A 5,538-nucleotide genomic window follows, 5' to 3' on the forward strand; every position below is an offset into this window, starting at 1 on the left:
CAAGCCTCGATCTTCAAGTTGTCTGTTTTATAATTCGTATTCTAGTTTATATTCTGTTAATTCATATTGCATTTATTATTTATTAGCATATATAAATTATCACAGATTGTTAACATATATCCAACAACCCCAATATAAGCCAACATTTGATACCAAAAACCAGAAATCAAAGGAGTATGACCTTGAAACATGGGCACAAAACCCGAAAACAACATTCCATCCACACCACTAGTAGGTGGCAGGTTGCTCCGCCGATCGTTGAAGGGGATCGGGGCGATCGCAATTATGGGGAAAGACAAAACGCCAAGAGATAGATCTCCATCCACATTGGGAATCAAGGACATCACAATGCGAGGAAGAAAGAGGGAGAAGGATAAAAATGAAAATTGAAGGGGTGCGCTACCACTGGCCCCAAGCGGGAGCTGGAGGCCGGCGGCGGAAGGGTTTAAAGTTTGTTGTTTATGCTAGGTTTCGTTTTCAAAGGTTGATCCAAGTGCCTTTCATTGTATTATGATTCAGCTAACATGCAACTTCACAACTCAATCAATCAATTGGTAAGGCGACTCTCGACATCTTGCATGTGTCCAGTTTTGTAATATACAAATTATATATTGGAAAATGATTGTGATATTAGTTTATGTTACGCGCAAAACACTCAAACAGATAACGCGCAACACAAGGTGTACGTGACATGCGGCTAAATATCCTCTGTGAGGAGGGACTACCAAGAACGACGCTTTGGCCGAGTGGTTAAGGCGTGTGCCTGCTAAGTACATGGGGTTTCCCCGCGAGAGTTCGAATCTCTCAGGCGACGTCAATTGTTTTCCATTTTATTTTGCTATTAAATAACCCATGTTGGGCTCCAAACTAGTTCAATATAACCTTTAGCAGGTAGCTAGAGGTAAAACTAAAGCCGGATACCAAAAGCCAACAAAAAGTTTAAATATTATTAGAGTAACTTGTCGATTGGTCCTTAATTATTACGCATCTGAAAATGTCCCCAAATTATTTTTTGTGTAAAAACTGTCACTTTTTTTTCTACTATACTATTTCATTTTCAGTTAATTTAAGCCACGTAACATACTTCGGGGATAATACCGTCATTTTATCGTTCATAAACTCTTATCGTTGCATACCGGCATTTTTTTGCCCATAAACTCTTATTGTTGCATATAGATTGTGAATTTAACTGTTAACTTACTCTCCAATGTTAACTCTATCTACTATTTTTCATAAAATTAAGTTCCTAAACTCATTAAAAATTTGTCAATCTATCATTCAAAGAGTATCACATACAAGTCACATGACTTAAATTGATAAAAAAGTTGAATAGAATAGCTTCGTGTGTTATAGTAGGGATGAAATTGACGAGTTTAAGGACTTATTTTTCAAAAAATAAAATAAAATTAAAGACTTAATTTTCACTTGCGTAATAATTGATGAACCAAATAGACACATTAATCTTATTATTATTATTACTAGAAGGGGCAGACATTTTGTGTGAGAATCAAATATTGTTTTTTAATTTTTTATGGGAGAAGTTATTTGTCTCAACGGGGTTGGCAGACATTCGAATAAAAGGGGTTGGCAGTTAAGAAGAAAGAAAGAAGAAGAGAGAGAGAGACTGAGTTTAGAGGGTAGTGATATGGTGACATGAATGTAAGGTTTAGGAAAAAAAACAACAAAAACTTATTTGTGCGAAATTACTTTAATGTCTACTTTTTTTATTTCCAGCATTTTTTTTGTCAGTTATGTATTAAAAATTATAATTATAATTACATTGATTTTTGGTTGACAAAGAAAGTACTATTACTATGTAGTTTAGATTGTTATTATTATTATATGCCTCATGGTTAGCGTGAAAAAAAAGTAGAAAAATTAACGAAAAGTCTAAAAAAACTTCTCTTTCAACGAAAAGCCATTTTTAAAGGTATAGTGAAGTTAAAGGTAAAAATGTGGTTTTTCGTTAAAAATGAACAGTACCGGGAGTGTTTTGTTAAAACCAAGGAATTAAATATCGATATTATCGGCGAAATATCGCCGATAATATCGTTTTTTTGACCCGGCGATATTTTTTTTAGTAAAAATAAAATATCTTTAAAATATCGCGCTAATATCGCGATATTACCGATATTATCGCGATATTCGTCGTCATCGCCGCCGTCGGGAGGTGAGAAAGGGATCCAGAAACCAGATCGAAGAAGATGGATCCAGAAACCAGATCGAAGAAGAAGGATCCAGAAACCAGATCGAAGAAGAAGGATCCAGATCGAGGGAGAGACGAAGACAGAGAGACCGAGGGAGAGACGGAGACGGAGAGACCGAGGGAGAGACGGAGACGGAGAGACCGAGGCAGAGACAGAGACGTAGAGACGGAGATGGCGATGAGGTGGTGTCGCCGTTGATGTGGTGTGGAAGTGAGGGTGTGGGTTGTTCACGGGGAGAAGGAGAGAGTGCAGAGATGCAGAGAGTGCAGAGAGTGCAGAGAGGGCGAAGAGGGAGAATGAGGGTTGTTCACGGGGAGAAGGAGAGAGTGCAGAGAGCGATGAGGAGGTGTCGCCGTTGAAGTGGTGTGGAAGTGAGGGTGTGGCGTGTGGGTTGGTTCACGGGGAGAAGGAGAGAGTGCAGAGAGTGCAGAGAGAGAGCACGGTAGAGATGAGAGAGTGAGGGAAAAGAGAGATCTGAGATAAAAGAGAGACGAGGACACAAAAGCAAGGTGGGCCCCCTGGGCACACCTATTAAGATCTAAAAATAATTTTAAAAGCAAGATAAACTCAAACTTAGTGAAAATACAATTTAAATTGGGGTGGGTGTAACAATCTACCCCTCTTAAAAGAATTTCGTCTCCGAAATTTAAAATCACTTACTAAACTAAAATACTAGAAAATAGGAAGAAGAATATATGTATAAAGAGAAATCAAGTCCAAATAATTACATCATATTAAAATTTGATTAATTTTTTTTCAGTTACATATATTCTATATGATAAATTTCTATTTTAAATCAAGTCCAAATAATTACATCATATTAAAATTTGATTATTTTTTTTTCAGTTACATATATTCTATATGATAAATTTCTATTTTAAATCAAGTCCAAATAATTACATCATATTAAAATTTGATTATTTTTTTTTCAGTTACATATATTATATATGATAAATTTCTATTTTAGATCAAGTCCAAATAATTACATCATACTAAAATTTGATTAATTTCTTTTCAAGTATCTACTTTTGAACTACTCACCACGTTCACTCTATGTGATACTAAGTCACTCATGTATCTTACCATACAATGTATAAAGTGTAAAATATTGTACTAATTCATTATATATAAATGATTATGGTGTGTTTAAACTTATTTCATTAATTACTACATATTTTCTACACTTACAATGTTTGCCAGCTCGCTATATAATCAACTTAAATCAGTTAAATCCATCATGCAATGCATTTCCTTCCAATTTTTTGTGATAAACTAATAGATAATTGACTAAATAAACATCCTGCAAAGTTTCAATAAAAATTTCCAATTTTTTCTTACAATTTCCGTGGTTTCCATGTAATTTTTATCGATATCGATATTATCCCGATATTTCCATCGATATTTCCGTGTTTTCGGACTACCGATATTTCCGATATTACCGATATTTTCTTCCTTGGTTAAAACTCTCAAAAAAATTTGGTTTATTACATTTCGCATCCCTCTATGATTTGTATAAGTTAGAAACATATCTTTTAAAAATTGACACTTACGACTCTTAAATTGTGAATTTTTGCACTATTTTTCCTTTGCCATGTTCAAATCAATGGGGGATAGCAAATCCGGTCCACACACCTCTGTTGGGATGAGGTGAGGCATTTTAGCCTTTCTCTGACCACCATTGTACGAACGAACGCAGGACGTGCCATGTGGAATACAGGAGCTTGAAATTCATCCCTAATTATTGGGTCATCCCGTGGTGGTTGACGCATAAGATTGTTGATTTATGTATTTGTAATAGGAAGGTTATATTTTAATTATATTGTAATCCCATGAGATCAGAAATTAGGATTCCTTGTACTGGGAGAATTGTAATATGTATATGTTTCCGCATAAAAGTGATTATAATGATACTGCAGACCATAGTCATCGCCTACGTAAGACTCATGCTTATTATTAGGTGGTTACATTAGTATATATATGTGCAGGCCCTTACACATCATATTAATTATATACATCGAATTTTTTAAAACACTAGTTAGTGTGTCTTTTGTGGTCAAATTATCTGCTTTTCAATAATCGAATTCATTTTGATCGTATCTTATATTTTAATCTCAATTTTTGCTACTTAGCACTACGGTTTAGTGGTATTTATCTTCATTTGTAAGTGAGCGGTCTTCGGTTAGATTCTCACCAAATGCAAATTTAAACTACATTATTGTTAACCAATTGTGAGATTAGGCTCACCCCTCCCCTTAGTGTAAATATAAAAAACAAAAAAAATCTCAATTTTTACACGTTGCTATCACTTAAAATTTACAACCCCATAAAAAAAAAAATTTTAAAGTTCCCCAACCAAGGTGTGACAATGTCCAAATCCAGAAAATAAAATTAATATGGACTTCTCCTTGTCGATGTTATTCGAATTGGAATTTTCCAATAATGTATGATATAAAATTTCAATTTGCGTACACTTTTATTTTAGTTTTTTGAGAAATACGTATGTACACTTATGACGCAGTAATTAATTAACCTTGTTTGCTCATATTCTTATCTCTATACTATTCTTTGAAAAAAAAAATAGAATATGTCAAATTCATAAAATGTCAATTATTCGCCTTTCGATATTTTTAGCCATTCAGTTTCACTTTTCACAACTCATTTTCTCTTCTATATCAGACATTTTCAATCTGCACGTAGAATTTCAATACTTTCTTTGAAAAACATAAACGAGATACAAATAGAGAACTTTTAGAAAACCTGAAAAAAAAATAATTCAAAAGAGAATCAAGATTGACAATTCAAAATCAGCGTGTAACAAGTGAAAATAAGTGTGTACAAATAATTTTAGATTAGTGTATCAATTTGATCATTCTTTTGTTAATAAATCTGATTAAGAATACTAACATATATTTATTCCAAATCTCGAACCTTATTTATTACTTTATTTAGAACCCCCCACATACGCGTGTGGCAATTGACATTTTTATATATCTTTTATTTAAATAATTAATTTACATATTTTTAAAAAAATATTTAAAAAAAAAAAAGAAGAAATGAATTAAAAACGTGAAACCACCCACTAATGTGGGAGGTTTTGTTTTTTTTTTTTCTATAATTTTAAATATTAAATTCATTCAAAGTAAAAATATGGTTAAATACTTTAGCTTCTTTTGGTTCAATTGTAATTTATGAAATTCTTAAAGGACAATTTATGGTATTTTGAATGTTTCACCATTTTAGGGTGCTCACTTTATATATATAGAAGTTCATCAAAACCTCACCCTTATCTCTGCTCCTTACACCTTCCACACCCTCACCCCAACACAACCAC

The 5,538-nt window shown here is 33.3% G+C and overlaps 1 non-coding gene across 1 annotated transcript; it reads left to right on the top strand.

The window, feature by feature from the left end:
- Positions 1–732: 732 nt before the first annotated feature.
- TRNAS-GCU (transfer RNA serine (anticodon GCU)) lies at positions 733–814 on the top strand. Its single transcript has one exon. It is a non-coding gene; the product is annotated as a tRNA-Ser (tRNA).
- The last annotated feature ends 4,724 nt before the right edge of the window (positions 815–5,538 follow it).

The sequence above is a fragment of the Malus domestica genome, chromosome 17 (genome assembly GCF_042453785.1).
Source record: "Malus domestica chromosome 17, GDT2T_hap1".
Lineage (NCBI taxonomy): Eukaryota > Viridiplantae > Streptophyta > Magnoliopsida > Rosales > Rosaceae > Malus > Malus domestica.